The sequence below is a fragment of the Lasioglossum baleicum genome, chromosome 14 (genome assembly GCF_051020765.1).
Source record: "Lasioglossum baleicum chromosome 14, iyLasBale1, whole genome shotgun sequence".
Classification (NCBI taxonomy): domain Eukaryota; kingdom Metazoa; phylum Arthropoda; class Insecta; order Hymenoptera; family Halictidae; genus Lasioglossum; species Lasioglossum baleicum.
In genome coordinates, this window is record NC_134942.1 from 9,465,244 (window position 1) to 9,479,158 (window position 13,915).

At 43.2% G+C, this 13,915-nt stretch overlaps 1 protein-coding gene across 5 annotated transcripts in view; it reads left to right on the forward strand.

Annotated features, from left to right (window-relative positions):
• The window catches only part of LOC143215757 (uncharacterized), a 281,565-nt gene that overhangs the window by 214,681 nt on the left and 52,969 nt on the right, over positions 1–13,915 (forward strand). The window contains exon 1 of one of the 5 annotated variants that reach the window (XM_076438166.1): positions 10,446–12,451. The exons of the other annotated variants lie outside the window; for them this stretch is intronic. The gene's annotated coding sequence lies outside the window, so the exon portion shown is untranslated. Of the gene's footprint in view, positions 1–10,445; positions 12,452–13,915 lie in introns of those variants that run through there. 5 annotated transcript variants of the gene reach the window in all.

Here is a 13,915-nt window from a genome sequence, read left to right on the forward strand (position 1 = left end):
ACGTTCTTTCCTTCGAATAATGCTTTTTCCACTGGAAAACCCGAATCCTTTCAAATCTTGCATTTTGCAATGTGCTAACAGTTCTAACGTACGGGTACGCGAAATTACATATTCTGGGGAAGGAATTTTAATCAACGAGGCCTTTTGTGTTGTACGCGAAGAATAGAAAATCGTCAAATTAATTGCAACGATTAATGCGCCCGTGATCGATCTCTCCAACTCGGAAATTAGATCACAGGATCGTTAGTGGCCGTAGGATTGCTCTCGATTCGATTTAACAGACTCAGGGGCGTGCGAAGAGGGTGCCGCGCGGGGGTGGTCCATAGAATGAAGGACAATCGGTCGCGTTCTTTTTTTTTCCACCAGATATTTCAATATTCACGGGAAATCGGGCGGGTCGAAGTTCCATATTTTTTGCTCCCTTCCCTAAGGAGTCCCTGCAATCTCGGACACTCGAATTTCGCATGCGGTCCGGCGCGGGAGTTTTGCAATTCATATTTTTCCCGGAGCTAAAAACCAGGCTGCAAAGGCCGCCTCTCGAATGGAAATAGCCGGTTTTCGTAGAGCGGAGAGCCCCGGCAAGATAGAAAGCTAAACACGGCCCGGTCCGGCCCGTTGATAGAATTTTCGCGCGAACAGGGAAAACAGAAAAAAATCCTCGCGAGATTGACCGGGACTCTCTCGCGAAATTGTCGTCCGTCTGCCTCTCCGTTGGCCCTTGCAAATTCGAACGTGTCGGCGGGAAAATGTTTTTCCCAGCGGCGTGCGCTGCTCTGTGTCGCGCCTTCATTATCTAAAATATTTTTATGCACGCAAGCCACTTGACGAACGATGCATGCGAAAGTGGCTGCTCCAATTAGAACTGTTCACCAACGAGGACTGTCGTATTCATGTCAGTCCACGAGGCTCCGAGCAGAATGACAGAGAGAGAGAGAGAGAGAACTTGTTTCTCTCCACAGAATCGTTCGTCCTGCTGGAAACACAGGTCTCGCGAATAATAATTTACTAAACGCGTCACGCGATCTCCGAATGAGCAGTTTTTCCCTTTCTCCGCGGCTTAATTGCTCCACGGTTAAACTAATCGCCATTTCTACGTGTGTAGATGAAGAAGACCCGTGAACTCGACTTTTCTCGCGTCAGCCGCTCCTGGCTTGGTTACTTAAAGCCGTGCTATGTAAATTCAAAATTGTTGGAAAATTGAAAATGCCAGTTCTATTCAAATCATTGAGGAAAGAAATAACATTCCATTTAGTTTCCATTTCCTGCAGTCGACGCAGACAATTTTTATTTTACATAAAGATCCGCGGTCTAGTAATTAGTAATGGATGAGATGTTTGATGAATGCTGGAATAACTGTATAAAAGATGCTTTTCAAGGGATGCGAAAATTGTGGCAGAGGTGGTAAAAAATAGAGGTGAGAAAATTCGGAGTGAGCTTTAGAATTTTAACTCGAAAATGAAACAGTTCTTCCAACCTAGAATATTTCCATTCCCTACGATTTTTGAAATTTTATGGATATAAAATTGGCGTACTACCTTATGCACAAATATATACCAATCTAATGCTTTTTCTGCGATTTATTTGACGATTACGCTTCAAGCAGGATCGCGTCACGGAACATTGCCAGAGGAGACAGCGAAAGCTCTTCTCGAAATGGAATCATTCGGTCCCCGTGGCTGACAATTCGTCAGAGCGGAGAAGGGTGGCGGCCGGAACGAGGTTCGGATATTTATGAGCCGGAGACGAAAAATGCTGCACAGAGCTCCGACGGGGCTGACGCTTTATTCGGGGCTGTTTCGGGGGCTGTTTCTAGGGGGTGTGGGAGTAGAGCGTTGGAATGGCTCGCGCGATCGTTTCCAGCCTTCGCGCAGTGCAGACATTCCGCGAGATAAAACGCTGTCACCGCGATCCGGAAGCGTCGACTCGCGTTCTAGAAACCCTCCAGCCGGTTGGATCTAAGATCGACGACTACCCAAGACCGAAATGTCTCGGGACTGGGATAAACCGATTCCCCGGGCTGAACAGGATTTCCCGGGACGCCGAACGATAGCTGCGATCGACGCGACGGATCGTAAACGCGCACAGAGACTCCACGAATTCATGGGGACGCCCGGAACTTAACTAAGATCTCTGCGGTCGTCGCTTGAAAACTTGCCTGAACGCCTGCCTGTCGGAAGAGCGGAATTTTCGGCGGAAGTTCAACGGAGATCTTCGTTCCTAGTTCCACGGTGATTTAGATCCTGGAATACAGGCGATCTGATTCTCGAGTAATTGTTTTCCAATGTTTCATGTACACGTTGGGTCTGATAAAATGATTTTCATTTTTGTCGGCAGCTTAGGCTAGTTCCGAGGTGATTTTGATCCATGAATACAGACGATCTTATTCTGGAGTAATTATATTCTAATGTTTGTTGAACATGTTGGGTGTGAAGTATTGATGGTGAACGAACTGATAAAATGATTTTCATTTTTGTCGACAGCTTAGGCTAGTTCCGAGGTGATTTTGATCCATGAATACAGACGATCTTATTCTGGAGTAATTATATTCTAATGTTTGTTGAAGATGTTGGGTTTGAAGTATTAGTGGTGAACGGTCTGATAAAATGATTTTCATTTTTATTGGCAGCTTAGGCTAGTTCCAAAGTGATTTGGATCCATGAATACAGACGATCTTATTCTCGAGTAATTATATTCTAATGTTTGTTGAACATGTTGGGTGTGAAGTATTGGTGGTGAACGAACTGATAAAATGATTTTCATTTTTGTCGACAGCTTAGGCTAGTTCCGAGGTGATTTTGATCCATGAATACAGACCATCTTATTCTGGAGTAATTATATTCGAATGTTTGTTGTACATGTTGGGTGTGAAGTATTGGTAGTGAACGAACTGATAAAATGATTTTCATTTTTGTCGACAGCTTAGGCTAGTTCCGAGGTGATTTTGATCCACGAATACAGACGATCTTATTCTGGAGTAATTGTATTCGAATGTTTGTTGAACATGTTGGGTGTGAAGTATTGATGGTGAACGAACTGATAAAATGATTTTCATTTTTGTCGACAGCTTAGGCTAGTTCCGAGGTGATTTTGATCCATGAATACAGACCATCTTATTCTGGAGTAATTATATTCGAATGTTTGTTGTACATGTTGGGTGTGAAGTATTGGTAGTGAACGAACTGATAAAATGATTTTCATTTTTGTCGACAGCTTAGGCTAGTTCCGAGGTGATTTCGATCCATGAATACAGACGATCTTATTCTCGAGTAATTATATTCTAATGTTTGTTGAACATGTTGGGTGTGAAGTATTGATGGTGAACGATCTGATAAAATGATTTTCATTTTTGTCGACAGCTTAGGCTAGTTCCGAGGTGATTTTGATCCATGAATACAGACGATCTTATTCTCGAGTAATTATATTCGAATGTTTGTTGTACATGTTGGGTGTGAAGTATTAGTGGTGAACGAACTGATAAAATGATTTTCATTTTTATTGGCAGCTTAGGCTAGTTCCAAAGTGATTTGGATCCATGAATACAGACGATCTTATTCTCGAGTAATTATATTCTAATGTTTGTTGAACATGTTGGGTGTGAAGTATTGGTGGTGAACGAACTGATAAAATGATTTTTATTTTTGTCGACAGCTTAGGCTAGTTCCGAGGTGATTTCGATCCACGAATACAGACGATCTTATTCTGGAGTAATTGTATTCGAATGTTTGTTGTACACGTTGGAATTGGTAATCGATCTAATACAATGATAATCATTTTCGTCGACAGGTTAGTTCTGAGCTTGACGCTTTTCTTCTGCGTAACGATCCGCATTTCCGAGAATGTCTGTCAGGCCCGGCCGAAATTTCAGCGATCCGAGCCGTCAAATTGGTATGCCGGCTAGGTGGAAAACGATGGCGGCGACACGCGTGCTCGGCGTTCGGTATTCATTCCGGTTTCGCGACACCGTTCGCAGGCACGCGTAATTAAAATAATTAATACGAATAATCTCGGCTCTAATAGCGTGACGTGCTCGAGGGTTAGTGCGCCGTCAGAAGAGCGAGCCCCGGTCATAATTAAAACGCACGAGCAGGGGGGGGGAGGGCAGCACAGCACTTGAATCGCGAGCGGCACACGAACCGCTCACGCATTTTTACCACTTGAAAAGCAAGCCTGCGCCTAGCAACTGAACACCGTTTTTCACTCGGAATACCAGTAGCACCCAGAGCACACCACCAGGCCAGCCATGGAAAAAGATTTTCCCCGCCTCGTTTCAATGCAACCAACCCCCGTCTACGTCGACCCCTCGAATTTGTTCCAAGATCCTCGGCGACGCGACGGAACGCGATGTTTGCCTGTTAACCTGTCGCTTTGCACAGGTTCCGAGGCTGCCGAGGGTCCGACGCGACGTTTACACGGTGAATATTCCTGGAGCCGGGAAACGAAGGGTGAGATGATGTACCCTCGAGCTCTTAAGCTGTTGTGACGAATAGAACCGTCGCCGAGGACTATAATGTTTGCTGACGATTCCCCTCCCTGCCGGTTCCCATTTCTAGAATTTCTAACATTATTCTACGTTCGCGTTCCTTCCACCCCGCAGTGATCGATTCCTCGATTCTAGGTGGACAAAATTCAAATTTTTATGTTCTCTTGTAGTAATAACGCTTTATTTCTCAGAAATCGTGACAAGTGTATAAAAACTACATGAATTTAAACGTTTGTGAAAATAACATAAATTAAATATTTTATTGTTTTTGTTTAAATACGTGAATAAACAATACACAAAATGGAAAGAATTAATCTTAACTCATATTTAAAAATTAGATAAAGTTCTACAAAAATATAATACAAAATTACAAAATTATAATAAGGAATGTGCATGACAAAGGTGGATATTCTAAATTATTCTAAATTATAATTGTCATATGTAATTCTCGCAGTCTGAAGTGCATATTCTGTAAACTTTCTATCGTGAATTTCAATACCACATGAAATAGTGGCATACTCCATGTCTTTTCTAAAAAATGATATAAATGACTAACGGGCCAAAACGGATGAACGATATTTAGTATCATTGTTTTGAAATAAGTATTCTTCAAAACTATCAAAGAACCAAGTTCGGCCGAGTCCGGGAAAACTAAGTTATACTATTTGACCTCTTCTTAAATAATATTATTAGTTAACCTGTTGTATATGAGAGATTTACACGGCAAAATAAAATTATACCGATATGTAAAAATGAAATACTTACATTCGCTTACACGCTCCATTTTTTAGATAATAATTTAAACAACAAACAAACAAGTTATACGATGAAGAAGAATTAGCTTATTCATAGTATTTCGCACAGGCAAAACTTTAGCACCGTATTATCGTCGTAATAACCACGTGCAATGGAAATATTACGTACAAAATAAACGTTACAAAATAGAACGGCAGCGAAGATATCTGAAGTTGATCAAATTTACCATTTTGTCCACCTAGAATCGAGGAATCGATCACTGTGGCACCCCCTAGAAACACTGGCTCCTATATTTGCGTGTAACTTTTCTCGTGGCAGCGGCAGCTGATTTTTATTTGGAAATTTCGCATAAGGAAACTATATATATAATTTACTCCGTGTCAAAGTGCTAGCAAGAGCTAGATTCAGAATTAGCACACGATGGCTACATAGAGCCATCGACTCTGCCATCGACTGACCCATTGGCTCCTATATTTGCGTGTAACTTTTCCCGTAGCAGCGGCAGATAATTTTTATTTGGAACAGTATATTCCTCGTCAAATTTCAAATAAGATAGGTGTGTAACTTACTCCGTATCGAAGTGCCGGCAAATGCTAGATACACAATTAGCACAGAATATTGAAATGGCTGAGGGTCAAAATACTCGAAAAATGAGAGGGTGTCATTCCAGGATTAACAAACGTCCCGGAAACGTTTCGCCGGGCTGGGATTCGCTGATGGCAAGTGGTTTCATCGAGGCGTGGTCAACGTCTGATGTCACACTCGATCCCGCGATTACCGGTCTAGCGTGAAATAGCCGGATACCGGGCCGTGAGATCGCATTCCTACATTAGGCGTTGCACGTCAAACGGAATTCGCCGTACATCCGTCAGATTGACGGACATCAAGGCGACGCTAATGTAGTTTGCGACCAGACCCTCCTCACTCCCCCACTTCGCAGCTGGTTACTCTGTCAGAGGTATTCGGACGGATGACGAGCTTTTCAACCCCGAATTCCTCGGAAATTAACCGCCCCAGTCACTTTGTACGTCATAACTCGGACGTCGAGTGACGTATCACCGGCGAAACAAGTACCCTCTGGCCAGAAAAAAGAGCCTCAACTTGAAAACGCTCCGGAAGAGCCGGTGGAAATTTAATTTATGCATTCGTCGAATCTCTTCTAGCAGGGTAAAATTGTTACAAAGAAATAAAGTCTTCCATACCGAATTTATTAATTGTTTTTCTACTTAGAAAACGCCTGATACCTATTCGAGAGCCGAAATTGTCAAGCTAGGGTTAGCGAACCAACCACGGAACAGCGAAAGGGACGCTGCGCTGGCAGGTTTTCTTAAGATACCGATGGAAGATTTCCATTCTGATAAAACAGTCGGACCGTTTTCGATAATGGAAACGAATCTCGGTTAACAGCTGCTATCTAACCGTCGACAATGTACATTGTTACGAAACGCGAACGGCTCACAGTTATCTCTGTGTACTGTCCCGTAGATAAAGCCGTGATTCACTAACAAGAAGTATGTAGTTACATAAAAGTGATTCGCCCGGTGGCATTCCGCAAAGTGTTTGTTATGATATTATCTATCGCGTTAATCGTTCCACTGGATCGATAGAACATTTTCCTTCGAGAGATAGCGCTTGCATTTTCCGCTTTGCCGATTGTAATTTATCTGTTCACTTGGAAGTGTATCCTCTTATCGTTTATTGCATCTGTGAAACTCGAATGTCTGGGAAAATTGTATTTTATCATTTCAGAACAGATTGTCTGACAAATGTGTTAATAGAATGACCACGAATGAGACGAAAGAGAGCTCAACATATAATTATGAAATTTTTCAGGTGAGAGTTCATCCATATTTTTCTGCATTTCAAAGTTCGAGAGTGGCTCAGCTAATGAATAGTGAGGGATCAATTCGAAGAAGTTTTTCGTGCTGCACTAATTGGATGGGGCAGCTAATGGGGGTTAAAGGATACAAAATGGAGGAGCAGCGACTCGGCTCTTGACCCAAGGGTCATCGTCGATCCACGGTTAAACGACGCCGAGGAAGCGAAAGACGCTCGATGCTCGGCTCATTTGGCCGGAAAACAAAAATCGAAAGCGGTTAACGAGGGCCGCTCGATTTGTGCCTGGTCTACGGTATTCCTAGCTGTTGATTGCATGGGTGTTGTAGCGGTAGGAGGGGAGGAGCGTTTGCTAACAACCAGCCAAACGTTGGTCGTTAGCAATTATATTTTTTTTCCTTTCCGGTTGTACTTGAGATTAAGGCACTTTTTGCTTGGAACGTTGTTCCAACTCGATGGTGGACTCTTCTTCCGCGTTTTCTAACGGCGGCGTTAACTTCGTGGCTAACGTCGGCTTCGCAGCAACCGAACAATTTCTAAACAACTGCACGCTTTCATTAAACGAAACAACTGAACGTTGGCGATCTACATAGATACCATTTAAAAACAGCAGTTTCACGCAACTGTATAAAACTGAGCCGCACTGCATCAAGAAATAAGTGAATCAACTGCCCTTTGACCTTACAACGGGCTGAAAATAAAATCAGATTCGAACGAGAACCGTGTGATAAAAATTCTCTCTGTCGGCAGCGATGAACCAGCAATTTTTCCAACGCAGCTAATCTTTTCATATTCACCCGGTAGAATCGGAATTGAAGTTTTTCAGAATATTGAAACGGTTTCTCGGGGTTGGCCGCGTGTAACCGGAGCGGGTCCGCGACGTTGAGAAATAAGAGCGAGCGTTCCGTGACCGCGGAATCGTTAGATCGCCACCAGGCTAACCTAATTCCGGGCTTTTAAAGGCCGCGGGTGATTTGCATAAATGTTCAGGCGCGGTCGGCGTTGGCCGCGCGTGGGTGGAAATCGCTATCGATCACTCGGTGCTCGACTCGGTAACAAAGTGGTCGATCTCTTTGCGACCGAAAAAAAAAGGGAATGAGCATGAAGAAAAAGCGACGCTGGGAATAAAAGCGGGTCGAAGTCACGCTCGCACGGTGTACAATTAAATTGTAACGATCAGGAGTATTTCGGATGCAGAGGATGTGATCCGTCGATCCTCGAGCAACGATTCGCTCTCGATCGAAACGGAAGAAAAGTTTGGTAACTGGATCGCTGACGATTTTCATTCTTCCGGCACAGCAGTCCCGTGTCTTTAGCAGTGGCCCCCGGAGCCTGGAATAACGTCGAGAACAAAGGCCAGAGGGCATCGAGATCGCTAAAGTTAGGTAATCGAGTGGCAGGGCTGTTTACAGCACGCGGTGAAACTCTCGGTTTTACGGGTTCCGCTCGGATTGACCGAGGAATTGGATGCCCTGACGGATTTTCTTCTGAATGGACTTGCTCCCTCGGAATTGGAATGAACACACGAGCGCGCAGCGCGCAGGCACGCGGCTGACACGAATCCTCGGTCCGCATACTGCACTTTGATACCCGCTGAAACGAATAATAAATGCGACCGCTCGTCGCCGTGGATTTGTGAGCAAGAGAGAGGATGCTCCTCATTAAACTTAATTCCGACACGTATGAAAAGATGAGAGATTACGGGCGGCGATAACATCTGAAAAGATCGTGCAGCAGTTCGCTATATAGATTTCCTTTTTCGCCGCGCGTGTCGCGTTCAGACCGCGTAAATGATGCGTCTTTAATTGTAGAAGTCGGAAATAGGCGACCCGTGTGATCGCAGCCCGGGAAAATATAGCGCGAAGCAAGATCGAGGATGTATTAGGCGAAACGAGTGCTAATTATGCTTGTACTAGGTCGGACATGATGGACGAGTGTGGTGGCGCAGGTTGTAGAGGTTCTCGACTCCCACCGGGATGGCTCCGGGGGCTCGAATCCTGGTCAAAAATCGATTTCGATTTTCTTCTGGAGGGTTGGTGAAAGCGGTTGGAAATAGGAAGTTGCATGGTAAAAGAAAATCGCCCCGGAAATAAGCAGAAAGTAAATAAAAAATGAAGAAAATTACCAATCACGCGAGTGAAAATGAAGTGAAGCAGCGTTTCGAAAATCTCGCACAGTCCGCCAATAAAATATTCCGCGAGCTAGATATCCGACATACATAAAACGATACAAAACCGGGCAAGCAATTAACGAGAAAACGAAAAGCATATAGGAGTATATCGGTGAACGATGCTAGAGATTAGTCCTGTGAGTTCAAAGCTTATATCGGAAGCTCGTTGAAAGACGGTTTCGAAATTCCTCCGGCATCGGCGTTGTTCTCACTCAGCTTGCCCGCAGTCACTGAAGAAATTAATCGAATTCGAGGAAACATTAACATATACGAATCTCGTGGTAAAAGGATCGAGGTAGAAGAGAGAGGAGAGAGTGGATCTCTCTCCCCGCTTTCTAGCCACCGCCGCCCCTGCATCTCTCTAACCCACGGTTTAATGGAAACTGCCTGGGATTAATTAATTTGCGATAAAAGCGGAAGCCTGGCCCATGATGAAGTACGCTTTAAATAACGCCGCCCCCGTAACTCCGGCACTCGTAACGACCATTTATTGTGCAAATTGGAGAATCCTTAATGGTTGGCGCAATTAGCGATACCGATGGTGCGTGACACTCACACGTGGCGCCCGCCACGCTGAAACCAGTCTATCGCTGGCCTGAGTGGAGGTTACGCTGTGAACGATAAAAAAAAAAGCGACCGATGATCGATTTAACTAGCCAGAGGCTCGTTCATTCATTTCGTCGCAACCTCGATGGCACTCGCATTCGTTTTACACTGGTAACAATCGGTGTCATTGGCCTTCGTCGACGTGTGCACTCAACGGCCGCGCGATAGACCCGAAGGTTTCGATCAATGACAATCGGCACGACTTAAACGCGACCAGCTACCAATAATCTCATCTACCTATGTATATCTACATACTTTGTCATTATTAGACTGCGGATGGTTATGCATTTTCCAATTTTTCTAGACAAATTTGAAGGAAGTGGAATGAAATAGAAACCTATTTTAAATGGGAACAGCTTTTGTAGATCTAAAAAAGAAACTTTTCAAAAAAAAATTAAACCGACTTCGAAAAAACGCACTAAAAAGAATGAAATAATTTCCATTTAATTTATGTGAATACACACAAACTTAAATACAATACAATCTTTTCGGAGGCGGCGCAAATATATTATTTAAATATAAATATATTAGTATTTAGAAGAATTTAAGGATTCTTCTTCTTCTCTTCTTCTCCGAAAAGATTGTATTGTATTTAAGTTTGTGTGTATTCACATAAATTAAATGGAAATTATTTCATTCTTTTTAGTGCGTTTTTTCGAAGTCGGTTTAATTTTTTTTTAAAAAGTTTTTTTTTATTTCACACTTTTTTATCTCTGTCAGCCGTTACATTCCAAATCGTAATTTATAAATATGTGAACGCGGCAATCGATAACGGTAACGACGTCGCGTCGTTACTGTTCCTAATGTCTAACATTCAGCGGAGTTCACGACGGTATCACCACCCTACATTTTCGCAAATAAAATCGTAATTAATAAAGAAATGTAAAATTTTTTTGCACGGGACCATCCCGGGAGCATACTCTACAAGATGCAAAAGGTTTCGTTCCGATTGGTACATCCATCTCGACGTAATCGGTGAACATACATAGAAAAAAAAGCGAAAAAAAGGCACATACAGATCGAATTGAGTAACCTCCTCCTTTTTCGAAGTCGGTTAAAAACAACGGAAAATTGTACAAAATAATTGTAAAATTCATTGTCTTATTCATTGTGCATTTTGTTTCAAGCCGATTATACTTGAGCACGAGCTACAATTCCTCGAACAAGGTCTCCTTCGAAAGAGAAATACACCTGAAACGATTCGAACAATTCTGACAATTTTTAAATGAAGCTTTCTCGTCAGTGTGTCGCAGTAAAACGTACGGGATATATTCCAGAAACGTGGATTTTTTCAAACACAGGCAACCGAGAAAGACCGCACGGTTAAAGCAGAGTTGCAAACAGAGGATTGAAATGCCAGCGGCGCCGCTAAATTCTCAATGACTCAAATTTCAATGAGAAGAGCTCTCTCGAATCGGAAGCTCGTCTCTGGTGCTTTTCCTTCGTCGCGTTCGCTGCGAGGATCGCGCCGAAACAATTTCTTTCGAAAACTCGAGCGCGAATAGTCGTTCGGTTTGCGCAGAATTGCAATTTCACGCTTTGAAGCCCGAGCCGGCGCGGAGTCTTTGATCTTCGGGAAGAGTTTAGATGTTCGCGATTGAAGGGCGTCCGCTTTTAGTCCTCGGAATTACAGCCCGGCAATTCGTTATCCACAGTTCTCTAGCGATCCAATTCGACTTTAAACAGTCGCCTCGCAAATAAAACAAAAAAAATAGAGAGAGGAAAAAAAAGAGAGCCCGGCCTTTCTGTACTTTCCCCCGTTCGAACTACAATTTCACGCTATTAAGCGTTTACCTTTCGAGGCTGAACTTCGGGGTGCCCGCTGCATTTAGATTGTTAACATTTTGTTTCAGAATAGAACTGATCGATCGCGAGATAAACCGGTTAATTAATCATTTAAGATACGCCGCGCCGAGGAAAGGAGCAACGTACTCGAGGGGGTGATTCGACTACAAGCTCAACCTCCTGTTTCAAAAGACTATTTATAATCATCTGGTTTAATTTTCTGTGCACATATTTTTGATTATTTCAACTACACAACGCTACCTTTAAAATTAAAAATACCGGTCACCTTCAATGCCCGGCACGTTCAGTGTTAAAGCCTCGTTGCGACATCGACCGCGAGAAGATCCAGCCAATGAAAAAGTTTTCCCCGACCCTGCTTCTGCTCGAGCAGTTCGAAAACAAGCGATAGGTGGCCTGTGCCCTCTCTTGTTTCCTCGCTTGAGGCTCGCTGAAGAAATTGCAGCGAGTAAACAACCGGCGTGACCGCCGCGCGCTGGGTAAACTGCGCGAGAGAACAATATTTTCATTAAAGGCGGAAAGTTATCGGGGTGATAAAGTGGCAGCTCTCTGTAGATGTCCGAGAGAAGAATCGACCGGGTAATTCAATAGTTAACAATCAAAAGTTAGACGCCGTTTGTTTGCTCCTCCCGGAGTCTCTCATTAACAGAGCTGCTTGAAACTTTGAAAAATCTTCTATTGTGGTTGGAAGATTTTCTCCGGGAGACAAATCTCGGCGTAAAAATTCATCTATTGATCGTGGCTACCGCGAAATGTGTGATTACTAGACGGCGGATTTGATGCATTTATGACAAAAATGGGTACGTACAATTTAAAGCAGTGTAGATGTTAAAAATATTTAAGAACATCAATGTATTAGTTTCAGCTTGATAGGATAATTAAGAGAAGAATACAATTTTTATTTGGCTCCTGTGTCCTGCAGTCAATGTCAACATTTTTCATTTTGCACAAAGATCCGCGGTCTAGTGATTATTATTCTTCAACGCTACTTCTGGCTACTTCGAAAATTCGAATTAACAAATTAGGATTATTCTTCAACGCTTTGACTAGCAGCCTAAATTAAGAAATTAGAATGTGTTACTGTACTGATGCAATTCAGTGCACTTTTGCAAAAGGTGAATGAGCTGGGACGAAGCGGTTACTTTCTTTTCGGTTCGAGCAGAATGAGAAGCCGTTGATTTAGGGAACAGAGAAACCGTCGGAATTTTCCGAGTGTAGAACACCGCAGAGACGATCACGGGAGCAAACTCGAATAGTTCGCTAGCACTGAGTTGCAGGCTCGGATTAATAAAGGACGCCGTAGCATCTTGGTAAGCCCTCCGACGGAATTAAATTTTCCCTTGTAAACTGTACGTATAGTTTGCATAGCCATTACGAGCCTCTCGAGCCACTTTACTGTTCCGCCTCAGTGTCGTGCCACCGCGGTTGCACGGCCGTCGTGCTTGTATTAAATTAGTGGCCATTGCTTTATGGCTTCCGTTGCAACCGGCACCCGCTTGCAATTGTTCCTTCCACCCCGAAAATAGTCAGGCCATTCCGCGACTGTTTCGCGATGACTGACAACCAGCGAACGGGGAACAATACAAGGATTATTTCCGCTTGACAATTATATAATCCGGCCAATCAACTTCCCCCGTCTGCCGAACACTCAACCGGAGAGAACAACTGTTCCGAAACTTATTCTTCGGAAGCTTTCCTTTCCAAACCGCGGGAGCAAAACTTGCTTTGGCCTCGAGGGAACCCAGTCCGAAGTTGCCTCTCTATTGATCTAGAAGCGGGGTTTCTTCGGTACAAATCACGGTAAAGGGTTTATTTCTCCGACGGTGTTAGCTCATTGTTTTGCCAACACGTATTTGAAAATTGTCAGATGTTCACGGAGTTGCAGAAGTTGTGATTTAGTTCTGCAAGGACGGTAAGACTCGAAAATTGAACATTTCTTCCGACCTAAAATAATTTGTGCCCATAACCAAAGTGGTTAAAGCGAAAATTAAAAAGAAATGAGTTTGTCAGTTCAATTCAGAATTCGATATCATTATCCTTTAAATTGTATAATATCTCGAAACAAGAAATATATGACTTAGATCACTTTGATATAATACCTCATGCAATACTTGAATGTATCATCCAAGTCATACTATTTTTAAAGTCCACTAATATTTATCACACCCTGTAATCATGTACCGTAAGGAGCATAACTGATTCCACACACTTTAAATCAGAATAACTTTTATATGAATGGACCAAACGACTTCAATTTCTCTGTA